This window comes from Saimiri boliviensis, chromosome 4, assembly GCF_048565385.1.
Source record: "Saimiri boliviensis isolate mSaiBol1 chromosome 4, mSaiBol1.pri, whole genome shotgun sequence".
Lineage (NCBI taxonomy): Eukaryota > Metazoa > Chordata > Mammalia > Primates > Cebidae > Saimiri > Saimiri boliviensis.
This window is the reverse complement of record NC_133452.1, coordinates 152605454-152624306: the sequence shown is the minus strand read 5'-3', so window position 1 is coordinate 152624306 and position 18853 is coordinate 152605454.

The following is an 18853-nucleotide window of genomic DNA, read 5'->3' as shown; positions in this document are numbered from 1 at the left end:
TACAATGGCATCTGGCACAGAGTTGATGCTGTGTTTATTAATTAAATATCTACTCCAGAAAGTAATGATGGGGATTAAATAGGATGCTATTCCTGAAGGACTCGGCATAGCACCTAGAATACAGTAGCACACAATACATCTGAACTGTTGCTATTACTGTTAAGATGTTTAGAATTGTGCTGGAATATGACATGTGCAAGATGAGATGGAAGGAGGTGAGATGGGTTTGGGTAGGGGGCTCTGTTCATGCAGATAGATGCTTTTGAGGAAACTAAAGCAGCCCCTGTGGCCCTCCTCATGGTCTCCTTCCAGTCTCTCTGACAACCCATCTGTCCCCACACCCCTGCTGCTACAGATGCCTTCCTGATGAGCTGTGAATCTAGTCAGGCAACTCTCTGACTTACTTAGAAATCTGGTGGTGATCCTTGTTACGGGGTGAACATTGGCCCCGCAAAAGATGCACTGAAGTCCTAACCCAGAGTAGCTCAGAATGGGCCTCATTTGGAAATAGAATCCTTCCCAATGCAATCAGTGAAGATGAGGTCCTATGGAGGAGGGCAGAAATCTGATCCAATAGGAAGGTCCTTATAGGAGGAAGGCCACATGAAGACACAGACCCAGGGAGAGGCCACAAGAAGGCAGAGGCGGAGATTGAGGTGATGCCTCTCCAAGCCAAGGAATCACACGAGTCGCCGGCTGCCAGCAGAAACCAAACAGAAGCATGGACCAGACTGTCCTGCAGAACCCTCCAAAAGGGCCAACCCCGCCTACATCTTGAGTTTGGACTTTGAACCTCCAGAACTGTGAGACACCGGATTTCTGTTATTTTAAGCCAGCCAGTCTGCATTACCTTCTTGTAGGAGCCCAGGAAATGAATATGAAACCAGTCCAAACTGCTTAGCATGGTATTTAGGGTTCAGTGTCTTCTACACACACACACACACACACACACACACACACACACACACACACGCACATGCACACGCACACTCACACATGCCACACAAAACCACACCAGGCTATTTGTAATCCCACATAGGATTCGAAAAGTTATTTGTGGTAGGAAGAAATTTTTCAATACCGATGATGACTGCTCACAGGCTGCTAAGATCCTGGTGCATGGAGCTCTTTTTGTTTGTAGGGCACGTGCAACCCAGTAGACAGTGGATGTGACACACTGAGAGGATGCCCTAGAAAAGAAGGAGTGGGGAGGGCCTGGGAAACTCACCGGGCTGAAGATTTGGGCCTTGCAGGCTGTGGAACCCAGGAAAAGATGGGGTTGGTGCCCAAGGGACTTGGACAGAGGTGGGCGAGGATGTAGAGGGGGGATTGTTGGAGAGAAATACTGCCTGCCATGTGATGTGGATTGTGCTTGCTCTCTGTCACTGGTAAAATCATTGCCCCTCTGTACTGGTGGCATTCATTCTCTTCCCCTCGCCCTTCTTTCTCTCCCCTTACTTTCTCTCCTCTTCCTTCTAATGGGTGATAATGGAGTACCTGCCTGAGGACAGCTCCAGGTGAAATCAGAGGCTGGGTTATCCGAGTGAGCCAAGCCCATGCCCACATCCCTTGTTCATGCTGTTTTCTATACCTGGGATGCTCTTCCTCTCTTTTCTGCCCAAAATCCCACTTGTCTTTCAAGTATCTTCACTTTTGTGAAGATTTCTGTAACTTCTCCCCTTCTCCTACTCTTAGGCAGAATTACAATGAACCCTGCCTCTGAAATTCCCTAGAGCTTCTCAAATTTTTCTATGGCACCACACAAAGAGGAGGAAGCTTGGGTCGTAATTTATCTTTGCCACCCCTCTACCCACCCTCGCACTAAGCCCAGAGCCCAGCACATAGTAGGTTATCAGTGACGAGTGGGTGTGGCACCAGTGAGTGAACAAAGCGGGGGGCTTCGGGACCAGAAGGGGAGGGGCACTGTGGACCAACAAGGAAAAGAGATAAAAATGAGGAGTGGGGCAGGAGAGAGAACTTCAATGATACCCTTCCTTTTACCGCCCCTCAGAGAAGTCAAATTTACAACATTAAAACCCAAATAACCAGGAAATGAATGGTGAGTGAAGCGGGAGACAGAATTGTGGAGATGGGAAGGAAGGACAGGAGAAAAAAGTAGCTTAAATATAGGGTTGCTCTAGAATTTCAAAAAAGGCAGCTGGGTGGAGTGGCTCATGCCTATAATCCCAGCAGTTTGGGACCAGGCGGGCAGATCAGGAGTTTGAGACCAGCCTGGCCAACATAGTGAAACCCCATCTCTGCTAAAATACAAAAAATTAACCTGGTGTGGTGGTGGGCACCTGTAATCCCTGCTACTCCGGAGGCTGAGGCATGAGAATCACATGAACCTGGGAGGCAGAACTTGCAGTGAGCCCAGATCTTGCCATTGCACTCCAGCCCAAGAGACAGTGTGAGACTCTGTCTCAAAAAAAAAAAAAAAAAAAAAAAAAAGGACAAAAATGGAGGTGGGGCAAATACAGCCAGAAGAAGAAGGACTGAAAATAGGTGCAGGAGGGAGGCTGAGATTTGAGTGAATAAAAGGTGTGGGGTGGGATTGGGTCTGGGACAAAGTCCACAGCCTCACTCCATGGAAGGCAGGTGGAGAACTGGCAGTGCACAGAAGCTCTGCAGCCCATTTTGTGGAGAGGGCGGAAACGCTGGATAATAATATGCTGTAGGTAGAGATAAATTAATAATACTAAGCTACCTCACAGGGGTGTTACGAGTGTTAATTAATTAATTATTGTTTGCAAAGCACTTGGAAGGTGGAAAGGCTCTATAATTATTATGAATAAAATGTCGGAGATAATCATCCGGCAGAATGCAATGACCTCGTCAGCATCTCATTTGCATGGCATGAAGCAGAGCATTGGTTCTAGGATTCTCTGTTAAAGGGGAAGACCTGCTGGGCTGACAGATGCCCATCTCCAGTCTCTGCCTTCTCCCGGCCACATCTCTCTGGCAGCCCCAAAGCTGTGGCCTCCGCTCCCTTGGTGGCGAGTTCACAAGCAACTGTGTAAGATGATATTTTTATGAGTCAGAAAGCTACATTTGCAATCAGCTGGTGGCTGGATGATTTTACAATGGGCAGCATTCTATTGTCACAGCCCCGAGGAATGCTCTTCACACAGAGCAGCTTTTGGTTTGACCAGCTGTTTTGTTTCATAGATTATGAACATGGTGGTCTGGGGCTAGCCTTCCAGAGTGGGAAGGGCATGAGCTTTGCAGGCAGGGAGAAGAAGGACTTTGGAAGAGGTCAGTGCCTGCAACGTGCCAGCTCCGGGTTTGGAGGGAAGGGCAATGAGCAGACCATAATGCTGGCTCATGAAGCTGAAATGCTAAATATGAGAAACAGGCAAGAAACAAACACCTCATCATCTCTATATGTAATGCGTCCAGTGGCAGTAAAGGCAAAGAAGAAAAACATAAGAGGAAGGCACATGGAGACTGAGGGGGAAAGCTGTATGAGTTGGGTGTGTAGGAGACCAGTACTAGCTGTGCCCACTGGTCTGAGGTCTGAGGTCTGAGGTTCATCCAGGAGGAAGGATGGTTGAGGACAATGCTGTCAGCTAGTGTTCCCCAGCTTGGTTTAGATGACAAGGCAAAAGAACTGCGTGGAGTATTTACCAACCCCTGCCCTTATATTAGGAAAAAAAAAAAAATCCCTGCCAGTCGATTCCCCTTCATGCCAATATGGGAGAGAGAACGTTATTGTAATATTGGGTAGACATAGCTGAATTACATGCATGTAAAGGAACACAAGAGCAACTGTGAAGCATGGACAAGATTTCACACCCATTTATACCCAAAAGACAGAACAATGAACAGTTCTTGTATCTCCTTGAAAGACAAGAGGACGTGCCTTATTTTTTGTCTCATGTATTCCCGGTGAGAGATCCTGGTGCTGGTTCTAGAGGTGAGAGTCAACAGTTCCAAGGGTCAGAAAGCCAAGGATCTTGTATTGTAAAATAAACTGCTAAGCCTCTTTATCAGGCCTAGCGTGTTCATAAGAAGACATCCTACATAGGGGAGAGGGGGAGGCAGAGGCCTCCTTCCTGAAAGAAAACATTTCCCCTTTCCACTCCTGATGATAGTCATTAATCGTTTTAAACCTCAGCTGAATTAAGTGCTGGAATGGCACTATTACTGCAGAGACACCCATTCCTGTATAAACAACTGGCTACTGACTCCAATCCCGTGACCTTAGAAAAAACAACAGCAGCTTCAGGCCAGCTTCCAGTAAGCGTGGATTTGGAGCCCTGAAGCTCAAACCTCAGAATCCCCTGGAGGACTTCTGATAACACAGATTGCAGGGCAGGGCCCCCGTACCCTCTCTAGAGCTTCTGACTCAGTAGGTCCTGGGTGGGGCCTGAGAATGTGCATTTCCAGTAACTTCCCAAGTGATGCGGTTGCTGCTGGGCTGGGGACCACACTTTGAAAACCACTAAACAGGAACGAATGAACCTGGTTTTGGAGAGAGGGACTGGGGCAAAGGTGGTGGATAAAGATGAGAGGAGACAGATGTGAAAGGGAGGTGAAGAGAGTGGTATCTGACACAGAGAGCTCAGGGTTATGGACTGATGATACACATCAAGCCGTTGGGGACACAGCGTGGCTGGGAGCTCCGACATGGGGGCTGTGCTCAGTCAGGACTGTCACTCCAGGCTCTGGGTGTGGGCTACACTCCCTCTCCCTCCATAGCGCCCACCCTCGCAGAGGAACGCCTGCCAGGATGCACACTCCTATCTCTGCCGAAAGAGTCGGCAGGAAGTGCCTGGCACAGAGGTGGGGGCTCAGTTGCTATTGATAATTAGGAGCTCAACAGGAACTCGAACCAAAAAATTGTCCTCAGAGTGCCGAGGTATTTATTTGCACAGAGAGTTTGCCAAGTTCCTTCTGACTTTTCTTTCCCTTGCCATCCCCCACTGTGGCTGGGAACCCTGCAAGTCAATGGCTTTGAACTGGGACTTCAAAGAGACGCCGAGCTCTGTTCTTCAAACAGGTTTATAAAGAGATTTTGATACAAGACAACAATACTTGTCAGCAGTGCCCAGCTATCGTCCTTCCCTTTGTAGTTTTATTAGGAAATAATTTCCCGGCCGGTGAGGCTCCTGCTGGCATGCCTTGTTTCTCTACTTGCGATTGGATCTACCCACCAGAGGGGCTGCCCCTCACGCTGCGGCAGTTTTGCCAGCTGGGGTCCCGAGAAAGACATCACCAAAGGGTCTCCCGGCAGCCAATTTACCATCTGCCCCCACCTTCCCCTGCCGCCTCCTCTCGCTCTTTGTAGCAAAAATGCAATTTGTTTGACCTCTGGGGAGGTTTAAAATCCCAGCTTCTTCAGTGCCTCCCCCCAACACATTTACTTTTTTTCTTAAAGAAGGAAGAGAAATAGGAAACTGACCAGAAAAGAAAAGAATAACTGAAGCCTCTCTATCATGCCCTAGATTTTGGGTTGGCAACAGGATTCCCAACAGATGAAAACTAAAGAGCCAAGTTCCTTAGGGGACCAAGCAGGAGCGTTTGCAGCCTACCTCTAAGCCCAGGTACGGCGTGGCTTCACAGAAGTGAGTGTCTCTCCCTCTATCCTCTGTGCTATTTCTTTCCCGATATTTTGGCACACAGGATGTTGTGTGTGGAGCACTGTGGCAGGTTCTGAGTAAACAGAAATGACAGACACGGGGTCCTTCTGGCCACGTTTCTCTGCATGCGTGTGGCGAGCTGGGGGGTCAAGCACGCTTAACAGGGGCTCTGTTTACAGTGGAAGAAGGGACCCTGGGCTTTCAGGGCACAGCTGTCCAGAGCCGTGCACCAGACCCATTAGAGGTGGCTCTTGATCATCAGCTGAGGGTGAGCCAGCGGGGAGGAGGGTGTGCTGTGCTGGTTTTAGGATGAGGCCCCTGGGATGCATTTCCACACTAGAAAAGAGTACAGAGAGAGAGGGTGGAGACTCAGGCAGGAGAAAATAATGAGTGGCCTCTGATCCTGGGAGAGGCAGAACAGAATGGAATCGGGATGGAAGGGTCACCTAGCCACACAAAAACAGCCCCTTCACTTCCTTTTTATGGAATTGGGAAAGAATCGTGAGCAAAGGCGCTGATCATTTAGGGGGCTGGGGAGCAGAGAATGTGGGTAAGGTCACGTTTTCTGCCCTTTGATTTCGCTGGGAAATAGGAATTAAGGGCATCTGCTTAGCAGGGGAGGGGACTTAGGAAGTTAGAGGCAGAAGCATCTCAGAGATCATTTAGCTGGAAGCCCTCATTTCAGTCAATCAGGTTTAGAAAGACGGAGGCATTTCCCGAGGTAACATGTTGATGAGTCGGGGAGCAGGGACTTGAAGCCATGTCTGCTGCATCCCGGGTCAGAGGCCACTACTTTGTGGTGGGCTTGCTGCCTTCCTGAGGGTGCTGCCCTGTTCTGTGTCCACTTGGGAGGCTGGAGGAGCCAAGGCAGCTGGGTGAGGCCTTCTGGGATTCTTGGGTACCTCAGTGATGAGGTTGGCTCTAATGCCCTCCCTCAGCTGAGAGGAGAAAGGTCAGTGCAGAGGGGAGTCTGCTGTAGTCAAGGGTCACCCCGGGTCACCCCAGGCCACCACAAAAGGCACAGAGCTCCATGGGTTCAGGAGGCTCAGAGCTGATGCCATTCCTCAGACTCTGAAGAATTTTGCTAACCTGGGATTACTCACCTTCTCCTCAATAACTTCCTACTGTTTCCAGAGGAAATAGTCAATGCTTTCCCTGAGAAGCTGCAGCATAGAAAGCAGTCTCAGAACTTGTAGTTTCCAAACAGAAATGTGCAAGACCACGGGAATATATACCAGAGACCTACAGGTTCCTGCCAAGCATCTATGCCCATGGGACAGACGGGGAAACCTAGACAGAAAGATCAGTGATTTCCAAAGCTTCATCCAAAGGCAGAAAAAAACCCCTCACACCTTCATGTTGGCTGCATTTCTTCCTGAATCTTCCTCCTGCCCGTCACTTCATATTTCCACGGAGTGTGAAACCTTGATCAAGACAGATTCGAGATGAACAGTGAGCCCTTTCCCTTGGGATCTGGCCAGAGTGGACTCAACCCTAGCCATGTACATAATTTTTTGAGGGAACCATTAAAAAAAAAAAGTAAAGCTATCATGAAATAGAATTACCAAAGTTGTAATATAGTTTACATATTTGAGTTTAGGGAATGGCACACTGCGGCTTACAGGCCAAATGTGTTACAGCCTGTTTTTGTATAGCCTGTGAGCTAAGAATGGTTTTTATATTTTAAAAGGACTTTTTTTTAAAAAAAGGAAAAACAAAGAATATTCTACAGAGGCTGCATGCAGCCCACAAAGCCCTACATGTTAACCAACTAGCCCTTTATAGAAAAAGTTTGCTGGCTGGTCCGATGGTAGTGGGTTATCAGAACTTATTAACATTAGTGTCACTAAAGTTGGTATACAACCTCCCACTGCTAAATTTGACTGGCTTTAAAAAAAAAGAAAAAGAAAAGAAAAAGCTTGCTGATCCCCGATAACATATCGTGCTTTTATCACAAAAGACAAAACTATGGAATTGAATTATTCACAAGATAAGCATAAAATTTATTTAAAATATTCATTTGTTGTATGAATGGTAGTATGGGCTTATAATAAAATATAAGTTCCAAGTTGTTTGGCCCCTGCTGTTTATCCCAGTCACATCAGCTAATCTCTTGATCTTGAACGTAGGTCAGAAGTAAACCTTGGAGGTCTCTGTGACCTTGAGGCTTGGCCGAGCATTCCTCCTGGCAGCTGGCCCAGGTAACATGCACTGGATTTCCTTCGAGCTGGAGAGGAAGGTGCAGGGCCTGCTACCCAGGTGTGGCATCTTAGTTCGCCTGGCCTGCCTCATGGAGGTCATCTCGCTGTGGGATGCGGGAAGCCCTGTCCTTCTGCATTCTTGGGGCAGCTCAAGCACAGAATGTAGCAGAGGTGGCTGCAGCTATCGGGGGTGTGAATGGCTGAGATGCTGGCGCTCTGTCCAGTATATCCAACTAAAGCCTTGTGTTGTCTGTTGAAAATTCACAGAAGGGCTGTGTCACTCTGGCCAGGGAAGCTGTGTTTCAGAGCTGCCACATCTATTGACAGAGGCTGCCAATGTGCTCTGGGGGCTTCCCATGAAGGTGGCCAAATGAACACCTTGTGGCACAGCAGCTGGCCAGGAGGATCCCAGCACAAACACACTGCATGGGAGCAGACCTGGTCGCCCAGGCATGGAGGATGCACACCTAACTCTCACGCTCTACTCAGAGCCAGAAAGACAGAGCAGTGGAGGTGAAAGGAGGAGGGTTGCCAGTCACAGAGAATGGGGTTCAAACCCTGCCTCTGCCATTGATTAGTCATGCAGTGTCTGGGATCGTCAGTCTCTTCACCTGTGAGACGAGGGTAACAACAGGATCTACCCCATGGACTCACTGGCAGGCTGAGAAGACATACTGGATGCAAAGATACTGTACAAGAAGGCAAAAGCAAAAGTCAGCAGGGCTTTGCTCTATTCCATCCTGTGAATGGTGGGCTTATTTCTGCATAAATGCTTCACTTAAGGTCTAAGTGGAGTCACCAATGAGGAGAAAGAAAGACAGACACAGAGACAGAGAGAGAGAGATGCAGAGAGAGAGAGAGAGTGCGTACCTTGGAATGCAGAAATAGTATAGACAAAAAAATTCTAGAGGGAGAAATTGTAAACCAAAATTAAGCAGCACTTCTTAACAAATTGTAAGCATCATAGAGAAACAGAGCCAGCAGGCACCTCAGTGATTGCACAGTCCAGCTATCTTTAGACCTGTGCAAAGGAAAGGAGGTAGACAGCCCGTGCTCAAACCCCAGCTTTGCCATTCATTTTGGGCAAGTGGCTGAAGTTTTCTAAGCCTCCTCTCCCTTGTTGCTGTGAACATTAATTATTGGCTTCAGGACCATGCTCTGAGTGAAGTTGAAGGCTGGTGCCTCCAGGTGCCAGGACTCACTATAAATTGGGAGACCAGAGCATGTGTCTCCATCTGTGTCCCCCATAATCCATGTTTCAACTTAATAGTGCCCAGCGGAGGCCTGAACAGGCTTTTCTTTGTGCAGGGCAATAGACCTTCGGAGACTGAGTTCCATTAAATGACGCCAGCAACAATTCAGAGCTTCCAGCCTACGTCATTTAAGTCAAACCCGTGCAGCTCATTTCCTGTTTCTCTTATGAGTTGCTTTTCCTTGCTTTTGGTTGGGGAAAAGTCAGTTTTGAAAACACCCCTTGTAATAGGTGTTGCAAAACACTTGAGTGTTGGTATGAGCCTATTAAATTCTAACAGCTCTGCAGGCAGGTAAAATGTGCTTACAGATTTGGAAAACACTCATGCCATTTGCCTTTTGGACTGCCGGGGCCATTCTGAAGAGATTTCATGCTTAAGGTAGAGGAGTTTGAAGGGATGGAGTTTGTTTCCCCAATTCTTTCCCCTCAAGTTGTTTTCCTAGGCAATTATACATTGCAGGATGGTTTATCTGCCTCTGGCTGAAGCTAGTCTTGCTAAATATCTATTGTTCCTCTTCAACCAAGAGTATCTGTTTTTTATTTGTCAACACCACTAAGGGATTATGCCACCTCTCAGCTTTTCTTATTCTAACTTTGTTCAAATAGTTTATAAAAGCTGCCGATTAAAAACAAACAAACAAACAAACAAACAAACAAAAACTCAGAAATCCTACAGTGTAGGATTCTGGTACTAACAAAGTAAGGCTATTTAATTGTGCAAGTAAATGCCCCAGGCCCAGAAGTTTTTGCTGAGGGAGAAAGATCTGGAATAGAAGACAGGCTGAAGCAAGGTTTACAGCTTTTTGGGAGGAGAGAAAGTGCTGGGAATTAAAAAAAAAAAAAAAAATCCCTTGCAAAGGATTCTGGGTTAGATAGAAGAGAAAAAGGATTAACAAGAGATCATCGGTGCTCACTGTTAGCTGTGATATTTGGCAGAAAGATCCTCTAGACTGAAGTACCGGAACCAATGCTTTCCAGAGCAAGATGTAAACTGGAAAATGTTGGAACTTCGGGAACCGTATCCTAGAAGACTTCTTAAAATGTTTCATCTCGCACTTCGGTCTGTGATGAGGCAGCAAGGGCTGAACTGTTCTAATAGCCATTGAAGTTTTCAACATGATGTAGAGTTATAAAATGATGTCAGAACTTCAGAAAATGTGTTTAGACTAGATTCTTTTACTTTGTGGGAATTCAGTTCAAAGAAGCAGTAATTTTTTCATATGGCTAGTGTCATTGATTTACAATAAATTATTCTCCCAGGAATACATAAAACACTTGAAACCCCATAATTAAATACCTACTCTGACCACAAAGTCAGACTGTCTTAAGCTATGTCTTTCATGCACATGCGCATAGAAAGATCCATCTTTGAGCCTCCGTTAAAAACTTGCAGATTTTTTTCCTTTACCCCTTCCTAGAATTGCTGTCAAACAAAGCTCCACTTCAGAAGACAAGCAGCAGTGGGAGCAATTCTGAGTCAACAGCTTTAACTTGGGCAGTGTCCTTCACTGATTTGTGAAGTGGGCCAGCAACCTTGTTTTCCCTTTGATCCATGTCCCATGCCACCTGTGTAGAGAACAAATGAAATTTTAACATGGACAGCGTGAACGAATGGTGAGGGCAGGAGTGGGATGTTCCTTCCTGACTCCACTTCTAGGAGTGAAGCTGCAAACACTGTCACCTTCACGTGTTTGTCTATGAGGCTCATAAAGCTTCTAGATGAAGAGATGAGATGGGGCCAGTACAGCTGCCTAGATGGGCTCTTCCATAGATGGCAGAGGGGAAAGCTCTTGCAGACTGGAAAATCTTCCTAAGAACTGCTTATTCTATATTAGTGCCACCCCCAACAAGTCCATTCAGCAAACATTCCATCCTCAAACCTGGTTGTGGAGGACTGAGTAATGGTACCCAAAGATATTTGCATGTGAACCCATAGAACCTGTGGATGTTACCTTGTATAGCAAAAGGAATTTTGAAGATGTGACTACACTAAGAACCCTGAAAGGGGAGCATTATCCTGCATTATCTGGGTGGGCCCTAAAAGTACCCACAAGTATCCTTATAATAGGGAGGCACAGAGACATTTGACTACAGAAGAGAAATCAACTGGATGATAGTAGCAGATATTACAGTGATGTGGCCACAAGCCAAGCGATGCTGGCAGCTACCAGAAGCTTGAAGAGGTGGTAATGAATGCTCCCCTGGAGCCCGCAGAAGAATTCAGCCCTGTAAACACGTTGATTTTAGTCCCATAAGATTCCTTACAGACTTCCAGCCCCTAGAACTGCTAGAGAATAAAGTTCTGTTGTTTGAAGTCACTGGCTGTGATAATTTGTTACAACCATAATAGAAAATAAATACATTCTTCTTTTCAGATTTGCTGAAGTGCATCTCTGGTTCTCAGTGGGCGGCTATTGAAACACTAAGGGCTACCTGCATAGTAGCCTTTAGTACATCTGCCAGCCTCATGTAGAATACTCTGGCACTGCGTTCTTAGGGAGATAAATGTGTGTTTTCCCAGTCTGTCCACTCAGCCTATTTATCAGAGTAAGACCTTCGGTGGGGTAAGGAGCTGCCTCGAGTCGCCACAGTCCCTCCCTTTTCTTTTTGTAGTCACTTTTTGCTTCTTCTCCACTTCCACAGTCACTCCCAGTATTGCATAAAATCACCTGGTTCTGTGTCTCATTCAATGAGAGGCTGGCACCATTGGCTAACTGAAGCAACAAATCTGTGTAGTTGAGTCAGATTGACTCTCCCCTCACCTGACAAGCTTCTTTCTCATCTTGTTAACCATGCACCTTTAACACTTGTCTCTCAGAGACGGTGTTACCCTCCTTTCTTGACCAAGTTGTTGAATTTCCAGTTAGGAAGGACCTTTATTGAGCACATTAATTTCAACTCCAGTAAAGTAATTAACCTGGGGCCTGGGCAGTCCGGAGAGGTAGTAATAGGACTAAAGGACCCGCAGTTGTTTATAGTACCACCCCAGGGAATTCTGAGACGCATGGCCTGTGGACTGCTCTTGGAGAAACAATGGCAAGATTGGTAAGTCAAAAGAGTGGAAGGAAGCAGTGGGGACCTTCATTGTTTTTGGAACAAATTCCCTTTGAAGCCACTGTCATGTCCTTTTTTTCTTCCTACCCCAGAAGACTGTCCTTATAAAAGCCATGGGCTAATCTGTCTGCTTTGGCACATTCTGGGCAGATCCATGGTTGAAGTTTGTTAAACCTGGGGCCTGTGGGAAACCCTGGACCTTCATTGCATTTGGGCAAAGCTAAATTGCAAGAGCCCTTCATTGAAATGCTGAGCTCTCTGGGAAAGGAGCAAGCAGTCAGGCGAACCAGAAAGACCCATTTAACCAACTTAGAAGATGGGCATTTTTGATGAGAGCATTAACCTTCTCTGTGCTGGTTGTCACTTCCAAATGACAGCAGCGTGCCTGGCATTTCCATGAAGTCTTTCATCTCTAAGAGAAGAAGGGGAAGCAAGGGTCACATCTAAGATATTAAAAGCAGGAAAGAAACCTTTAAGCAATTTGGTACCCTTTGGCCTGTGGATTTTTTTTCTCCCACTGAAGTGGTGCATATTTAAAAGCATAACCTAGGAGATGTTTTGAAAGAACAGGTTCACAAACTGGCTTAGACCTGCTTTTAGAATGTTGCAAACTGCCTGCCCTGGTGGATAGTCAAGATATAAATTATTTTGGGAGTTGGGCCCTGACAGGATTCTTTTGGTTGCAAGTGACAGAAAGCCTAATAGATCTCCTTAGTTCAAAAAGAGGACCTCTTTATCTCAGGTATCTGAACTGTCTCATTACAGATGAGGCTTTCAGCACAGCTGAACACAGAGGCTGAATGATATAACTGAGGATTTAGTCGGTCTCTCTGTCTTTCCTGTGTGGATTTGGTTTCCATGTAAGCTCCCCACTTCTGCTTGCAAGAGGGCTGCCCTCAACTGGGGAAGGCACACTTCCAGGTTCAAATCCAGTCCCTGTGAGAATCTACATGCATCCATGACTGCTGACGTGAAAGTCTATCAGTTAGATGCTCTTGGTCCTAATTGGCCTAATTTCTCATCTCCAGGACAATTATGTGCAGGGGGTATTGACCCATGCCTCTGAAATTTTAATGTGCATATGAATCATCAGAGAATTTTGTTAAAAGCCAGATCCTGACTCTGGAGGTCTCAGATGAGACTCAAGATTCTGCGTTTCTAACAAGTTCCCAGGTGAGGCAAAGCCTGCTGGTCCAAGGGCCATGTGTTGAGTAGCAATGATGTAGACTGGACTTGTTAGCTTCATCTGGGTGATATCGTCCATCTCCATAAGCTAAGGATAGTCTCAGCTTCAACTGAGGACATGAGCTGAGACTTGGGATGGGTAGTAGGGAGTACTACCTCAAAGAAAGATGTAATGCTGTCTCCACCCAACCGACAATTTGTATTCTGATGGCAAAAACAGCGTATTTCCACCGTGGGCACTCTGGGCTTTTTGGTGAACTGTAATATAAAACATCAGCCAGTGACGTCTGGGGATGTATGAGTTGTATCTGTGCCTCAGTAGTACCCCTTGCAGCAATGAAAGAAATGACCTTTAGATGAAAGACAAAAGGATAAACACTCTTTAAGCATTTGCACAAGCTTATTATCATTACTATTAATTATTAATTGAGGAAGGACTAACATGGGCTTGATGTGGGTAGAGATTTTGTTTAAGTACCAGCCCCAGAGAGGTCTGGAAAGGAAACCAAAGGAGAAGCATGAATTATAAATACAGATCCTGCCATAGGAAGCTGATGGAAGCACGGGCGCCTGGAGTGGAGAAGGGGTCTCAAAGTGGCAGGCTCCGGAACTGTCAAGTGGAGTTAATGTGCAGCTCAGGAACTGGTCCACAGTGGCATGTTCATTAGGGGACAGGCATCCAGCCTGTGAGAGACAATCAACGCCAGAGCAGCACCACAACTTTTTTTTTTTTTTTTGAGACAGAGTCTTGCTCTGTCACCCAGGCTGGAGTGCAGTGGTACATTCTCGGCTCACCACAAACTCCACCTCCCAAGTTCAAGCAATTCTCCCGCCTCACTGTCCAGAGGAGCTGGAACTAAAGGCAGGTGCCACCATACGCAGCTAATTTTTGTGTTTTTATTAGAGACAGGATTTCACCATATTGGCCAGGCTGGTCTCAAACTCCTGACCTCGTGATTCACCTGCCTTGGTTTCCCAAAGTGCTGGTATTACAGGTGTGAGCCACCATGCCCAACCAGGACCACAACTTTGAGAATCTTTGAAGGAACTTCCATTTCTTAGACCTCATTATGTAGGGAGAAAAAAAAAAATCAAAGGCCTAGAGTTTTGTCTTTTATTTAATTGCTTTGAAGATCATGGTAAAGAGATAGTCAGACCTGGGTATTTTATAATTAGTTGGTAAATTGTGACAACATGAGATGGTATTCTGGAAAGCACGTATTTAGAATGTGGCAGATAAAGGAATGAGCTACATAAGTATTTGAATATCGAAATGTAATAAACAATAATAATAACCATAATAATCCCGGAGTCACAAGGGCCTTGCAAGTTACAGAATGTTCTGGTTAGGTTCCCAGATGGAGAACTGTAATTAGACTCATTTTTTTGGTAATTTAAGAAATGTAGGCAGCATCAGTTTTGGCCTCTCACCACCTTCCCTTTATTTCTCAGCATCTCGATGCCTTCTGGCTATAGCAAAAAAATTTCTCTTTCTCTTTCTCTGTCTCTGTCTCTCTCTCTCCTTCCTCTCACACCCCTATTTTTATCTCTCCTGGAGCCTGAGCCGTTAGTGTTTTGCTGCTGGGAATCCTGGCATTGTGCTTGCTCCTTACATGTTTCTTGCATTGTGTGAGCTCTGTGCCATCTCTCTTGAATCCTCTGGGTGGGGGATGTCAAGACATTAGCTACAGCAGAATGAGTTGTCAAGGAAGTTTCTAAAGCTGTGTTTTTGGAGTGAGCCTCTTCTATCCCCGAACACATCCTGGTTTCCATAGTAGAACAGTTAAGTCAGGGTAATGTTTTCTTCTTGCTTGAATTCAGCCAGCCAGGTGGTTCTGGAGTATTTCTTCTACAACTTCTGAGTGCCTAGAGACCCAAGCTCTAAAACACCAACATCCTCCCACCCTGCTCGGGCTGCTACCCTCTGACTTCCTTCAGCAGTGACGTTTCCTGCCTCTGCTAGCATCTGAGAAACAAATTCTCTTGATAGATGTTCTGCCCACTTCCTTCTTTCCCTTTTATCATGTGTCCTAAAGGACCTAATTCTGCACAGAATTAAGTCCAGCAGGAGCTATAGTATTAGACCAATTTCCCCCACTCCATTAGCAGTGACAAGTTAACAGGAAACAGAACCATGAGTCATCATGTGCTGTGGTACTGAGTCTAGGTGCCACTGGTCTTCAAAAATAGTGGGGAGAAATGTGGCCCCAGGGACTCGAGAAAAAATATCTCTTTTGTGGTGGGATGTTCTCACATCCTATCTGACAACTGCTTTCATCGGGGCTTTCCCTTGTTAGAGAGCACACTGTCCCAGGCCCAAATGGTGCCTGCCTCTTTTGCCTGTGCATTCCAGAGACAAGCACAGTGCTTGGCTGATGTATGTGCTCAAAGATCATAAACATTTTATTAATTTATTTTTTGGGGGCAGGGGTATTAGAACGAGGAGAGTGTTTAGAGTATTAGTATTTAGTATTGCTACTTTTAAAATAGCAATCCATTAAAATGGGACTTTTTGGAAAACAGCAAATTTTTAATCTGTTCAGTGTCTAGAAAATAAACTAAAAAAAAAAAGAGGGTGGTGGTACCTGGAAATAATAAAACACTAAAGGATCCTAAAATTTTTCATAGTTAAAAAAATTTAAATTACATAGTTTTGTTTTTCTTAAGAAAATTTCTTACTGAAATACACCAAACAGAGAAAGGTGCACAAATCATGTGTGTACATCTTGATAAATGTTCACAAAGGAAACAAACTTGGGACCCTACCACCAGATCAAGAAACAGAACCCTGCCAGTATACCCAAATCCCCCCACAACTGGGATACCCATTACTTCCCCTACAAAGATAACTCTTCTTAACTCATGTTGCTCTAGATCACTTTTGCCTGTTTTGACCATTATATAAATGGAATCATACAATGTATTATTTTGTGTTTAGCTTCTTTTTATTCATGGTATTACATTTAGCAATTGTTCATTCCTTTACATTGCTGTGTTGGGTGAATATGCTACCATATTTCTACCTAATTGTTGATGGCATTTGTTTTCTTTCCAGTTTTTGCAAATTAAGAATTATGCTACTGTGATTATTCTTGAATGTCTTTGGGTATTCATACATTGACTATATACCCAGAATATAAACACTAGCTTCATTTTCAGCTTTAGTAGATACTGCCACTTTGTCAACTGGTTATAGCCATTTACACATCTGCCAGCATTCAATTGAAGTTCCAGTTTCCCTGTTTTCTGGCCAACAACTTCAAATTGTTATCATTTTAACTTAACCATCCCAGGAAGCATGCAATGAAATCTTGTGCTTTTGATGAGTTCACTTGGTGACCAGGGCCCGAACACATTTTCATATGCCTGTTGGCCATTGGGGTGTCCTGTTTTATAGTGTGCCTATTCATGCTTCTGCATGTTATTTCGTATATCATTTTGGCATATAGTATTTATTAATATTTTTTAAGTTGGAAGGAGAAATTTTCAACTTTAGAAGGGACTTTAGACCTTATTATGATAGTAGCTTTCTTACTTAAATAAATGTTCTTTTATAGAACCAGAGCCGTTTCTTTGGATGGAATCTTAGGCAGAGGACTAATGTGCAAAGTAGGTCAAAGCAGATAAGTTCTCACAGAAGGAAGGATGAAGAGCTCAGATCCTTTACCATCTGTGACCCCTCATGTGTTCCACTGAACCTTGAAACCACTGGCTTCTGGCTTCTGGCAAAGGTAGTTTTTAGGAATCAAGGTAACCAGTGAGCCAATAAAAACCCTCATAGATACTTAAAAAAATCTGCTGGAACAAAAAAATAAAGATAACAGCGGAAATAAGAATATGAAACAGATTTTTACAACTCAAATGGGTTATAATGAGCACTATACTATTAATTTCCATTTATGCTTTCTTGCTCAATGAAGACTTTTCATGATCTCCTTTCCCATAATCTCAAGATGTTTTCAAATTTATTTTGATTCATTGAGCAAAATATGCACACCAAGAGGCTGTATGTGTTTGTGTGTGTGTGTATACATATGCGCCTTTCATCCAAATGTTCAATGCTTCTCTGATTTTATAACCTAGATGTGTCCTGAATCCTGCCTTAGTCTCACAGACACAAAAGTACTTGAATATTTCAAATGGGAAAATTATGTGGTGAGTTTTATTGAACCCAGTTGGGTAAGCACTTTTTGTTTCTAATGCCAGGGTCCAATGCTTATCACACTGAAGAATATTTTACTAGCCCTTCTCCACTCACCCAGCTCCCTGACTCCAGAGAGCCGTTCAGGGCTCCAGCTTCCTTCTCCTCCTTTCCCTTTATCTCTCCCAGAGCTTCACACCCACACCGCTATTTCTTTGCTGCCATCTGCTTTACCTCTCTTTCCTTTTTTCCAATCCCCAGTTTCCTTTTTTCTAATTATCCCCAACAGGAGTAACTTGCAATCTGTAGATATAAGAACCTAAAAGATACATGGAAGCAAATTTGCATACAGTGGAATGTGGCAAGGTGAAGGAGTTCACAATAGGGGGAGATTGTGGTAGGCTTTCCAAAAGTGGGCAGTCATTGGTGGTCCCTGGAACAATTTTAGGTAGTACACTTGATGAAAAGTTTTGTTTTTGTTTGGTTTTTGAGACAGGGTCTCACTCTCCCAGGCTGGAGTGCAACAGCACAGTGATAGATGACTGCAGCCTTGAGCTTCTGGGCCCAAGCAATCTTCCCATCTCAGCCTCCTGAGTTGCTGGGACTATAGGCACCACCACCATGCCTGGCTAAATATATATATATATATATATATATATATTTTTTTTTTTTTTTTTTTTTTTTTTTTTTTTTTGGTAGAGACAGGGTCTTATTGCCCAGGTCTTGTTGCTCAGACTGGTTTTGAACTTCTGGTCTCAAGCAATCTTCTCACCTCAGCCTCCCAAAGCACTGGGATTAGAGGCATGAGCCACCATGCCCAGCTGATGAAAATGTTTTTAAAGATTTAAATAGTTATATATTCACTTTAGAGCTATTAATAGATTTCTTCTATTTGTGGTAAGATATACTTGTTTTCAGATGGATGAAAGGTCCTTTTAAATATTTAAGTAAAGAAAATGATTATACTTCTCTGGAAAAACTTGTGAATTAGTGATTATTTGGAAAATAATGGATGGTTCATGCTCATTAAATCAGAAAATTGTATTAGAGGACTGCGTTCTCTAATCAGGTTTTCATAAGCAAAATGAGTACATGGTATATCAAATCCTGCCTCCTCAGTATAAAGAGGAATTAAATATATATGTATCTATATTTAATTCTAACACCCTTCTGTGTGTGTGTGTGTGTGTGTGTGTATATATATATATATATATATATATATATATATATATATATATGAGAGTTTTTAACAATGGTTAGATCCCCCAGGATTCTATATGACACACTTTCAATGAGTCCATGAGTTAAAACTATTTCATAATACTATTATTAAGATATTACTTGCTTTTTCCCAATATGTTGTTGACATTTGCAAAAGCAATGGGGGGTAAAATGCTGGCATCTTAGGATGAGTCCAGGCAGTGGCCCTGGCTGCGTG